Source organism: Plecotus auritus (genome assembly GCF_963455305.1).
Source record: "Plecotus auritus genome assembly, chromosome: 7".
Taxonomy (NCBI): Eukaryota; Metazoa; Chordata; class Mammalia; order Chiroptera; family Vespertilionidae; genus Plecotus; species Plecotus auritus.
The window spans coordinates 81,693,031-81,706,478 of NC_137774.1; the positions used below are offsets into that span (position 1 = coordinate 81,693,031).

Here is a 13,448-nt window from a genome sequence, read left to right on the forward strand (position 1 = left end):
TGCTAGAATGAGGAAATGGAGGCTCAGAGAGCCTAAGTACCTGGTCTTGGGTCACAGAGTTGATAAATGAGTTTGCCAGGATGCAAGTCTACTATCTATCACACATACAGCTTTATAAGGCTCCTCACTTAATTTCACAGGTTCCAGATCACCTAACCATGTTTGCATGTCTGCCCCTGTCCTTCCCAGCCTATGTGGACACCAAGGAGAGGGACCCTGTTCTATTCTACCATCACATGGTGGCCCAATAGTAAGCAAGGGTCTCATGCTTGCCAGTATATCAGGAGTCCCCAAACTGTAGGGGTCTGGGCCCCATCCAGACATATTGAACCAGAATCGTCAGGACTGCCTGAGCTTTCTCTCTCGTCAAGCTGGGGTTTTGAACCATAGCAGAAAAGTGTTTCTTGAGTGAATAAATGAGCAAATCAACATACTTTATGTACTAACAGGGATAGGTTAATGGGTGCTATGACAACCATCAACCCCCAACTCTTAGTGGCTTAAAACAATAAAGGTGTGGGTTTTTTGCTCAAATTATATGTTCTCAATGGACTGACTAGGGATTCTGTTCAACAGAGCAGTGGCCCAGAAGTGACCATACTCTCTCCATTCACACACTCCTTGGCTAGGACTAGCCACATGACCCCACCCAAGTGGGCCAGAAGTGCAACACTGAATGTGTTCAGAAGGTGGGAAGCCAGAGGTCATGGGCAAACAGCACAGATGACTGGCAGACTTTATGGAGCTTGCATATTAACTTCACTTCACTTCCAAGTGAGACCTAAGAAGCTTGCTCAAGGCCAGATAACAAATATGGAGGTGGATTTGAGCTCTTTTTTCTATCTCCTCCCTCCCCACCCCCCGGCTAAAGGCCATAATTTTTTTTTTTTCAATGCAAGGAGGCTGGATGGTGTATAGCATTAAAATTGGTGGCTAAAAGTTTGGGATCTGGATTGCCTCCAGACCTTCAGATCTGCCATGTACCAGATGTGTCAACTGAGCAAGTAACAGAACCACATGGTGCTCATCAAAGAAATGGTCAAAAGAGGAGAGGGGCTAAGAAAGAATGTGTTTTCATGAATGAAGTGTGTGAAGCCAGGCAGGGATTACCTAATGGTATTGATATTGGTGGGAGTATGTGGAATGTGTGTGTGGGGGTTGGGGGTTGGGAGGATGTGGAGGGCGGGGAGGGTAGATGTGAAAGGTTGCCCAGGATTTGGGGTGGCTCCTGACACAGTCAGGGAAGATACATGCCTGTTCCCCATAAGCTGCCTCCTTCCTCCCTGCACCAGTGTGAATGTTTGGGCTGCAAGGAACAGAAAAGCCAACTCAAGTTGGTTTAACCACATGCATCAGCTTAGGGAAGGGGACATCCGGGCCTTGTGCGTCTAGGGTCAGTCCAGCAGCTGCTGATGTTAAAAACCCAGGTCTCTCTCCTCTGCTCTGTGCCGCCCAGGCCCTATCCTATACTACAGTTGTAGGAAGAGCCATTGGTGGCAACTGAGGTCCATGTCAGGCAGGGAGAGTGCGCTGGCCTCCTCAGGCTCTCTCTTACAGCAGAGAAAGTTCCCCTGGCCACTCATCTTAGCAAGACTCTCTCCAAGTCTCATTGGCTCCAATGGGTTTTGCCTGTGAAGGGTCAGTGTTCTTGGTGGAAATGCTAGCTGATTTAGGCAGAAAGGAGAATGTAATAAAGGAAGCTGGATATCCCACAGAATCATTGGTGGGCTGGAGGAAGGAACTTGAGGCTAAGCTTCTAGAAAAAATGCCCCAAACCACACTGCAGGCCTGGCCTGATGAGCTAGCTGCCACCCTCCCGTCTGCTTTCGCTGCAGCCACCACTGCCCTCAGCACCGGTGCAGCTCTGCATCGGGAGCTCCACTCTGCACCACCATCCCCAGAGCTGGCTGCTTTGGCCACCGGTCATATCAACAGAACCTGTGGCCGGCAGAGCCTACATCATCTCCCAGTCCTAGTTTCCAGGTAGGCAGGAGATTTGCAGCCAGATTTCTGCTCAAGGGTGCTGGGACCTTATAATGTTTGATTTCCTCAAATCAAACATTGGCTCGAGATATGACAGCTGTGTCATCCTTGACCAAGCACCAGTGGGGCAGAGGTGTCAGGATTCCATAATGAGCTTGGATTGGCCAACAGGGCAGAATGGGCATGCGGGGACCAATGGCATTCAACACATCACTCTTCTGCTTCCAGTTGGGTTCTCTCCTCTCTCCCCATATGCTCAGGGTACATACATATCCGAGATGCCTCTAGAGGTCCCACCACCCTCCTGTTTCCCAGCTGCCAACACTTACCTTCTCCTTGCTGATCCATGCCATCCCTATCTCTGGAATGTTCTCCCCTCTCCTCCTAGTGCACTCTAATGCATCCTTCAAAACTTAGTTCACACAAGTTCTTTTCTACTTTTCCACCCAGATTTTTTTTTTGGGGGGGGGGGGTCAGGGAGTCATTTGCTCTTCTTTTTCATCCTATTTACCACATAACATTTCAACATTTATAGGTTCAATTGTTTAATTAACACCTCTCTCTCCTAGACCATAACTGTGATGAGAGCATGGGCCATGATCTGTCTTACTCATAGCTACTCACATAATAACTAGCACTTAAGTGCTTAATATGTGTTTAATGAATGAATGAGCATTAAATGAATCCATTTTAGGCATGTATAAAATTTCTCTTGGATCAACAGATATTTAAATAGTGCTTTTTAGGAACTGTACATTAAGCCTTTAGAGGTGTGCATATTAGAATCACCTCAGTTGTTTTGTGTTGCTTTTTTTTTTTTTAAGTCAAACTATGATGTCGTCAATGGATCCTGTTATGTCCACCTTTTCCATGGTGAGAATCACTTCCATAGTGACATGTTGCCATTGATGGGAATGTGTGGTGTACCTTGTGTCAGGGTAGAAACCTCACTTTGGGGTACTATGGCTGAGGGTGATGGCAGCTTCAGTTCCTGTAAAAACCTTCCCCCCAATCATGAGATCACTATAGTTATATTAACTCCCAGCCTCACCAAAATTCTCTTAAAAGTTTCAGCTTAATTTTTTTTTTTTTTTGCCAGTAACTTAAAAATATTTGGGTGACTTTTTCTATACTAGGGGAGCCTTTTTAAAAACCAGCTGCTAGTCTTCCAGGAAACTGGGAAGAGCTTGAGGAGAGTCTAGTCTCTTTTCATGATCAGGAGGAAGAACAGGGGTAATTTTGTCCATTAAAGAGCATTTATTGTTTCCAGAGTGCTAGAAACTAATTTTATTCCCATGCCTGAGCAGATAAGGCCACATCCCTCCAAACTGATTTGGAGTTTATGTTGAGAGATGAGGAACGAATGAAATATCACAGACATCCCCAGGATAATAATAGCTATAATTTATTGAGAGCTTAACCTGTGCAAGGCACTTTCGTACATGCTTCACAAATATTAACTTGGGTAATCCTCCCAACAACCCATGTATATCCTTTTTTAAAAAACAAACAAACACAGAACTCTCTATATCATATGGAACATGGAGTAGTCAGAAATAGGATAGATTATTTTGAATTTAGAAATCCCTTCCTTATTTATTTTTAATTGATTTTTAGAGAGAGAGGAAAGAAGAGGGATAGAAACATCCATGAGAGAGAAACATCATCTATCGGCTGCCTCCTGCACATACCCTGCTGGGGATTAAGCCTGCAATCTGGGCATGTGCCCCGACCGGGAATTGACCCAGTGACCTCTTGGTTCATGCATGGACACCACTGAGCAACACCGGCTGGGCTTATAGCTTATTTTAGATGAGAATATTAGGCATGTTCTACCTGGAGGAAAATATACAGTGTCTCAGACTGGAGTGCTGAACTCAGGGGATTTTTAGGTTTCAGCTTCATAAAGACATAAGTTTTTGGGAGCAGGGAAGAACCTTGTTGGTCACTGAGGTCAAAGTACATGGTTTGGGGTATAGCCTGACTTGAAGTGTAACCCCAGCCCTCCCACTTACCAACTATGTACCCTTGGCAAGTTCTCGCTCCTCTTAGTTCCTTGATTTTCTTAACTTTAAAATGGGTACAATTTACCATCCACATGGGGCTGTTGGGAGGACTAAATGAGCTAATGAATGTATAGCACCTGGAGTAGTATTTGACACCTTGCTGCTGCTCATCAGATGTGATTTCCCTTCCTCTCTCACTTCCTCGATCGGGTGGTTTGAGTGATGTTGGCCCATGGAGGGACATCTATGACTTTTGAGAGTGGCATTGTTTCTGGAGGGAGTGGACAGGCTTGCAGGGTGGGCAAACCAACTTTTGCTGACATTGTAGTGACTATTGGGGGGCTGAGTAAGGCCCTGATGGTGAAGGGATAGCTAGAACCTCCAAGGCTCTTGATTTTACAATAGCTTGTTGTCCCAGCCCAACTAACTCATGCTAGCTCATGGGACTTTGGTGCAAGGCAGTAGTTAGCTCTGAACTCAGGCCCAAGTGCAAATCCTGTCTCATTACAGAAACTTAGGCCAGTTTCTTCATCTCCCTGAGTCTCCATTTTCCTATGACTTAACTTGGAAGACTATTGGTAGTGACCTTGAAATGCCCTCAATAAATGCTAGTTCCTCTTCTTTAGAAACAATGACAATAATAGTATTTGTGGGGAACATGTTCCAAGACCCCCAGTGTATGCCTTACACCTGTGATAGTACTGAACTCTTATCTATACTATGTTTTTTCTTATACATACATACCTATGAAAAAAGGGTTCCTTGAAAACAAGCACTATGATCCTAAGGCATTTGATGAGATAAGAGAGGCAGCTACTGAGTGACTAACAGAAGGGGAGCACATAAAGCAAGGATAGCTGGACCGAGGGATGATTCATGTCCCCGTCTGGACAGAACGGAAGGCTAGAGATTTCATCACACTAGTCAGAATGGCCTGCACTTTAAAACTTATGAACTGCTTATTTCTGGAATTTTCCATTTAATATTTTTGGACCGTGGTTGACCACAGGTAACTGAAACTGCAGAGAGCGAAACCCTGGATATGGGGAAACTACTGTTTATAATGTTATGATTTTACCCTTAAGAAGTAGTCAGATGGTTCTCTATGCCGCCTAATATCACATACATTCTGGTTCTATATCCTGTGTCCCATAGAACTACTATGCTCTCTACCATCATCAAAATGCCACTGGTCTGGGGAGGCGATAGAACAAAATATATTCAGATCGTTTTCAGGGCGCTGTACAGGGTCTGGAACAGGGAGGCCTTTAGGAAGGTTGTGTAATTTGGGAGAAGTGTTTTCCTGACAGCAGCTCCAAAAAACCAGAGGGACTGTAGCAACTAATCGCCTAGGGCTCTCACCTGGGTGAACCTTGGGAGGGAAGTAAAGACTGGTGCTGAGACTAGTGTTCTCAGCGGAAGGGGGGCAGGGACAGGGCCTGTGGGGGCTTGTCATGGAGGGGGAAAATGGGGCTTTGGCTTGGGAGTCAGACAACCCCAGATGCCAATTCCTACCTTGTGTCCTGGAGCTAGTGACTTAACCTTGCCAAGCCTCCGTTTCTTCCTCTCTGGAATGGGGAGTACTAGTATGGTAATACCCATTTCTTGGGGGCTGCTGCGAGGACCCAAAGGGAGTTGTAAAAGCACTGGGCACACATATGCCCTGGCAGACCAGCTGCTGGGATTACTGTCACCGAGGCCAGAGCCTTTGCAAAGGCTCGCAGGTCCAGGGCTCCAGGCGCGCGCATGCGCACACGTACCGGCCGGCCGGCCCGCCAGGTGAGAGTGGCGGCCGTCTGTCTCGCACCTGGCTTTTAACCCTTCACCTTCACGGAGGTGGGCGGAATGGATATAACGACTGGGGCGCAAGCACCGCTAGGCCAGACCCCGAAGCTAGGGGCGGCTTATAGGTAGCGCGCCGCGTCTATTCCAGGCCCGGGTCCGTGCGCGCTGGCCGCGGGAGGGCGGGGGAGCGCCGGGGAGCCCGAGGGGAGCGAAGTCTCGCGAGATCGCGCGCGGCGGCGGTGGCAGCGGCGGCGGCAGCAGTGGAGCGGCCGGGGAGGTGAGCTGCGGGCGGTACTGGCGACCGTTGGGGGCCGAAGTGGGGGTGAGAGTGGCGGAGACCGAGGGTCCGACGGGGGAACGGGCCGGGCGGGTGGCCCGCGTCCTGGGCGGCAGTCCCAGCTCGCCCCGCAGCTGCAGCGGAGCCGCCCGGTCCGCCCCGTCCCGGGACCCGCGCGGACGGGGCGGGGCGGCCTGGCCGGGGCCGCCCGGGGTCGGTCCCCCTGCAGCCGGACCCTGCTCGGGTGCGACCACGGTGCCCGCCTCAGTCCCCCCCCCCCCCCCTCCGGCAGCGGTGTGGCGCCGAGGACGCGGTGCTGCTGGCAGTGCCAACACCATTTGAGCCTTTCCCGTACGCTGGGCACTGAACTTGCGCGGGTGCCCTCCAGTGCTGCACCGAGAGGTGAAGCTCCCTGCCCGAAGTCATACTGCTGGGAAGGGGTGGGATGGGGGCTCAGACCAGGCACACTGACCCCAGCGCCCAAGCCCGTCCTTGCCGCCCACCCTTTCCCCGCCCCCACTCGCAGGGTTTTCAGGCTGGAGTTCTAATACTCGGGTCTCCATCGGGCTGCAGAGGGTGTGTCTGGGAGCCCCTACCATCCCTACCCTCCCAAATAGAATGCAGCATGGTGTATGAAATTCTTGGGAGGTGGTCCGTGGCTTTTGTCAAATTCCCCAAAGGGTCCTTGATCCCGAAATGGTTAAGAACTCTTGTTTGTTCCTGTGGGAGAAAAGAAGTGGGCTTAGAGCAGCGGCGTGTGTCAGGTCGAGTGGAATTGGAATATTGGATCCCCGGACTTGTTTTAGTTAGGCAGCGGAAACTTTTTAAGTTTGATTTTTGTTAAGCATGTGATTCTACTCTTTGGAGCAGTGATGTTCAGAACCAAGGCTCCTTCCCTTTGCCGCAAACATTTATGAAGCCCACTTTACTGCAATGAAATAAAATTTACCATGAAATACACATAATCAGTATGATGCTCCAGTTTAAATGCAAGGGAGATCTAAAAGGAGAGCAATGTGTGACATACATTGCCATATCATTGTAGTACATACTCTGTTAGAAGACAGCACGTGCCTGGGTGTTTGCACCTGCTTCCAATGAATGCATTTGGATCAAAGAGCGATAAAAATATTAGGAGTTATTTCTAACAAGAAAAAGAAGGGCCAGAGATATAAATGGACACTGTGTGTGTGTGTGGGGGGGGGGGGGTGGTGGAAGGGCACCTAAGTGTTGCAAAAACCTTTTATGATAATAAACAACTTACATTAAATTAGAGATAAAATGCCAAGATAAATTACAGACTATCACAATCAACACACACATAATATTAATATAACCCCTCTGTGACTGCCATATTTTCAAGTTACATTGTATGGCACCTTTTGTGTCACAAGCTTCGAGACACATACTGGATTCTTTCTGCTTACTGATAGTAATGAATAAAATAACAAGATTGAAATTTAAGGCTTCAATGCCAGTATCTCACTTACTAGTTTAGATATGCTCAGTCTGACATTGCAATGTTAACAATATGTCATGTGAGAAAAATGGTCACTGATTTTTAGACATTATTTTATCTCAACTTTCTTCACATTAACTATATTCTCCTAAATTACCTTGGGTTTTCCATAATATAAAAACTTTTCAGTGTTATGTCCTAAAGTGATGCCATTTTATTGTGATTAATCTGGTTGGATATTTAAAAGATTCTCAGGACAACTCTTCACTATTTGGGTCTGTCCCATGCAACTTGGCCCCCAAACACAGTGGTGTCTCCAGTCACTTTGATGACTGGTCAGGTCTCTTAGGAGATAGTACTAGCCCCCCGTGTGACCTACTGTAATGAACAGCCTTAATTATAATTTTACTAGAAGCCCAGTGCGTGAATTTGTGCATGGGTGGGGCCTGGCCGGGAGGGGGAAGGGCCGGGAGGTTGGGGCTGGACCTATTGGGAGGAGGAGATGGCGGGAGGTTGGCCAGCCAGCCCCACCCCCGATTGGTGTGGCAGGGACTGAAAGGGGGTGGAGCTGGCTGGGAGGAGGGGCCGCAGGCGGTTGGCCCGTGGCCCTGCCCCTGATGGGGGTGGGGGGGATGATCTGGGGTGGAGCCAGGCAGGAGGAGGGGCTGCAGGAGGTTGGCCAGATGGCCCTGCCCCCTATTGGGGTAGGGGGGCAATCAGGGGTAGGGTCGGCCGGGAGGGGGAAGGGCTGGGGAGGTTGGCCAAGGGGGGGCGCCATAGGAACCGGTCGTTCTGGTCTTTATAGCATTCTGGTCATTGGCTGTGTGTGTGTGTGTGTGTGTGTGTGTGTGTGTGTGTGTGTATGTATTTGACCGTATCTCCGCTACGCCTGCAGCCAATCAGGAGTGAGTATGCAAATTAACCCAACAAAGATGGAGGTTAATTTGCATATGCAGGCATGGAGTGAATACTGAAGAAGTGTAGAAGGAAGCCAAGCGCTGCAGAAGGGAGTGAAGCTGCAGAGAAGGGAACGAGGTAGCAGAGATGGGAGGGGAGCGAGGCAGTGGAGACAGCAGGGGAGTGAGGCAGCGGGCTTCGCTCCCTTCTCTGCTTCGCTCTGGCTGCAGGAAGTCCTATTCTTGCAGGAACCTTCCTGCAATGGGCCTCTAATATATATATATATATATATATATTACAGAAAAAGGCAGATTTTAACTTACACAAACAATTTTTCTTGGGAAATTTTTTTTTTAATTTAATAAAACTTTATTGTTCAGATTATTACAATTGTTCCTCTTTTTTCCCCCATATCTCACTTCCACCCGGTTCCCACCCCACCCTCTGCCCTTACCTCCCCCCACTGTCCTCATCCATAGGTGTACAATTTTTGTCCAATCTCTTCTCGCACCCCCCCACACCCCTTTCCCCCTGAGAATTGTCAGTCCACTCCGTTTCTATGCCCCTGATTCTATTATATTCACCAGTTTATTCTGTGCATCAGATTTTTTATTCACTTGATTTTTAGATTCACTTGTTGATAGACATGTATTTGTTGTTCATAAATTTTATCTTTACCTTTTTCTTCTTCCTCTTCTTAAAGAATACCTTTCAGCATTTCATATAATACTGGTTTGGTGGTGATGAACTCCTTTAGCTTTTTCTTATCTGTGAAGCTCTTTATCTGACCTTCAATTCTGAATGATAGTTTTGCTGGGTAGAGTAATCTTGGTTGTAGGTTCTTGCTATTCATCCCTTTGAATATTTCTTGCCGCTCCCATCTGGCCTGCATAGTTTCTGTTGAGAAATCATCTGACAATCGTATGGGTGCTCCCTTGTAGGTAATTAACTGTTTTTCTCTTGCTGCTTTTAATATTCTCTCTTTGGCTTTTGCTCTTGGCATTTTAATTATGATGTGTCTTGGTGTGGTCCTCTTTGGATTCCTTTTGTTTGGGGTTCTGTGCACTTCCTGGACTTGTAAGTCTCTTTATTTCACTAGGTGGGGGAAGTTTTTGGTTATTATTTCTTCAAATAGGTTTTCAGTATCTTGCTCTCTCTCTTCTTCTGGAACCCCCATAATTCTGATGTTGGTACGCTTGAGGTTGTTCCAGAGGCTCCTTACACTATCTTCAAATTTTTGGATTCTTTTTTCTTTTTGCTTTTCCGGTTGAGTGTTTTTTGCTTCTTTGTATTTCAAATCTTTGACTTCATTCTTGCGGTCCTCTAGTCTGCTGTTAGGTCTCTGTATAGTATTTTTTATTTCAGTCAGTGTATGTTTAATTTCTAGTTGGTCCTTTTTCATATCCTCGAGGGTCTTGCTAAATTTATCAGCCTTTTCTAGGATATTCTTGAAAAACCTTATAACCGTGGTTTTGAACTCTATATCCAGTCGTTTGCTTTCCTCCATTTCTTTCATTTGTGATCTGTTTCTTTGTCTCCGCATTTTTGCTGCTTCCCTGAGTTGGTAGAGTAGCTTTGTGTGGTAGGTGTCCTATAGGGCCCAGTGGCTCAGCCTCCCCAGTTACCTGAGGTGGACACTTTTGGTGCACCCCTTTGTGGGCTGTGTGTACAGCCTTGTTGTAGTTAAGTCTTGATTGCTGTTGGTATCACTGGGAGGAATTGAGCTCCAGGACACTTGGCTGTGAGGATCAGCTGTGTCTATGCTGGGAGAACTTCCAAGCTGGAGACACCCTTATGAGACAAGACTTGCAAAATTGCAAAAGCCTCTGTGCTCAGCTTGGATGGGGTAGAGTCTCAGGGCAGAGCAGACAGCCTTGGCTTCCCGTCAGCCCTGCCCTATGAGGCCCCTGGGTCTCAGTGTCCCTCGGTAATCACTGTAAGCACCTCTGAGAGAAAGCTGCCCTCGAGTTTTGCCCACTGCCAGACAGTCCAGTTTCTCCCCGAATGAGTCTGCGTTCCCAGAAACTCGCCCGGAACTGGAGTTTAGCGCAGTCGGGAGCTTCCGTCTCCCTCCCACTTTAGAAAGCCAGCCGTGCACTCAGGTGCTTGTGCACTCAGCCGCCCATCCTCTCTGTGCACGTGTGCCTGCAGACCTTTGCCTCTGCAGCTTCCCTGAGTCTCCATGTGCTTTCTCTTTTCCTGACAGTCCAGTTTCTCCCTGAATGAATCTGGGTTCCCAGAAACTCGCCCGGAACTGGAGTTCAGTGCAGTCGGGAGCTTCCGTCTCCCTCCCACTTTAGAAAGCCAGCCGTGCACTCAGCCGCCTGTGCACTCACCTGCCCTTCGCCCTTCCTCTCTGCGCACTCACGCGTCTCTGTACCTCAGCCTTTTGCAGTTCCTCTGATTCTCCATGTACTTTCCTCTTTCCTTCTAGTTGTAGAATTTCCACTCAGCCAGCTATCCTGTGGTTCTGGATGGTGTCCATTTTGTCTTTTCATTGTAGTTTTGATATTGTTGTGCAAGGCAGCAGTTTAGGTGTTTACCTATGCCGCCATCTTGGTTTTTCCCAGGAAAATTTTTCTTTCTGACGTGTCTTACATACCAAAAAATCAGGCCCTTGGCAACTGGCACTTTCATTGATTATTCTAGAATTTCAGGTGGGAGACAAGATTAGTACCTATGTCCCTCTGTCTGAAAAATTTGCTTTGTTTAATGGAAATTCTTATTAGAAATGTTGACAGCTAAATTCTTGAATAATTGAAGAGTTTGAGACTAGAATAGAGTTGTGAAGTGACAGTAATACGTGTAAATAACTAAAAAGGCCTGGATTAAATAAAATACAAATTATTACTGTATAAACTCTTTTTAAATAACCATCATTCCTACGTGCTAATATCCATATTAGAAAATGTGGTTGTGTACAAAGGTGAAAATTAAAATGACCTGTAATCATATATGTCCTTAGTCCTCTTGGTATGATTAGTTAGAAATTGATTTTTCACATGAAACTCAGTGAAGTTTATAGGAAAATGCAAATTGAGTTAAGAAAGTTCAACTCTTACTATTATATAGCTACAGTGTAACATTATAAATTTCTTTGACTCTTGTTAAACAAATTACAAACCAAGTTTATTTTTCCATTTTGTTCAATGGATAAATTGCTTCTTGCTGTAAGATGTTTATTGTTCATTGGTTGTGACTTTTGAAAGGTGCTATGGAAACAAACATGTAAGTAAAGACTGTTATCAAAATAGAAGGATATATTTTAAATTGACTAGAGATAGATTCATTGAGTACTTTTGGATTGGAAACTTACCTAAATTGAGAGTAATTAATTTTTATTACTTTGAGCAATCAATATCACACTCCAGGATAAAAAGAGGTCACTCCCTTTTTTTTTTTCCTTTGCTACTTAAAAAAAAATTACTACTTTTTATATTCATCTGTACAGAACTTAACCAAATAATATGACTTGCGTAGATAAGGAAACTGTTAGTTTTTAGGCGTGGGGAATACATTGTTGAATGGGCAAAAGTCCATGCTTAATATGGATGAAAATGAGTTATTTATTATGTACATACCACTGAGATTTATAGTTAAGCAGTTTAATTGATGTTTTAAGATGCATATCTAAGATGGAATGGTATCTTAAAATTGGCATGGTTTAATTGGCAACTTTTCTTAGCGGTACATAAAATAATAGTGTGTCTGAAAATTGATGGCATTTTAGATTCAGTGAAATAGGGAATATATAGAAATTTCAGCACATTGGTTTATGTTTAACACCAAAAACTTTATCAAAGGATGACTTGCAAAATGAAGCTATACAGCATGTCTAGATCCTTCCTTCTAAACCATAGTTCTTTACTTGAAAGATTCCTATAAAACAAATGGAGAGTCAGTATTTGTAAATATGAGAAACAGACTGCTTGGTGATTTTCATGGAGAGCAGATGGTGGTTTGGTTAATGCATTTGAAGTAAAGTTAATCAGACAGTATAACCAGCATATGTATGGATATGATTTTTGTTTTTATTCTGGAAGGTTCATAGGGCCACTTATAAATGAAAGTTTTCTTAAATTGGACATCCTTAACTAGGATTTCAAAAATTAATAATAATTTTTTTAATAAGAAATATGTTTGCAAATATATTTACTAAGTGTTAAGTGCAGAATTTATATGGGAGGCTGCATGGTATCTCTCAGTCAGGAAACCTGTCTAAGGACTTTTTTTCCGTCTGATAGTGAGGGCAGGTTTATAGGAAACTCAACCATATGAAGACTGCTTATCTTCTTCCATAGGTGGACTTTAGCTTTTCTTCTCAAAATGTGGGCCCTGAACCAGCAGTATCCTGGGGCTTGGTAGAAATTCAGACTCTGAGGCCCACCCCAGAACTACTGAATCAGAATCTGCATTTTAATACAATCCTCCTCCAAGTGATGCAGGTGACTCTGTGGGAAGCACTGGATCAGATTAGTGGCTCTCAGATTTCAGTGTGTATTATAGGGATTGCTACCTACTGCTCTCAGAGTTTCCAGTTCAGAAAATTTGCATTTTCAACAGTTTTCAGTTGATGCTGATGCTCTTGGTCCAGAGACCATACTTTGAGAACCATTAGATTAAAGCAATGGTCGGCAAACTCTTTAGTCAACAGAGCGGCAAACTGTGGCTCGCGAGCCGCATGAGGCTCGCGAGCCACGATTTGCCGACCACTGGACTAAAGCATTCTTTCCATTGTATCTTCTTGTTTTCTCTCCTAATTCCTCACCCCTTGAAATAACCTTTCAATTTATTATTATAGCCCTAGCTGGTTTGGCTCAGTGGATAGAATGTTGGCCTGCAGACTGAAGGGTCCCAGGTTTGATTCCGGTCAAGGGCACATGCCCAGGTTGCGGGTTCGATCCCCAGTGTGGGGCGTGCAGGAGACAGCCGATCAATGATTCTCTCTTATCATTGATGTTTCTACCCCTCTCTCCCTCTCTCTTTCTCTCTGAAATCAATAAAAATAGATTTTAGAAACATACATTATTATAGTCACATG

General features: G+C 45.5%; 1 protein-coding gene across 4 annotated transcripts in view; it reads left to right on the forward strand.

Moving 5' to 3' along the window:
* MRTFB (myocardin related transcription factor B) overlaps positions 1-13,448 on the forward strand; it is a 307,130-nt gene that overhangs the window by 84,283 nt on the left and 209,399 nt on the right. The window contains exon 1 of one of the 4 annotated variants that reach the window (XM_080680358.1): positions 5,995-6,051. The exons of 2 other annotated variants lie outside the window; for them this stretch is intronic. The gene's annotated coding sequence lies outside the window, so the exon portion shown is untranslated. Of the gene's footprint in view, positions 1-5,994; positions 6,052-13,448 lie in introns of those variants that run through there. One more of the 4 variants, XM_080680357.1, reaches the window with a different exon arrangement.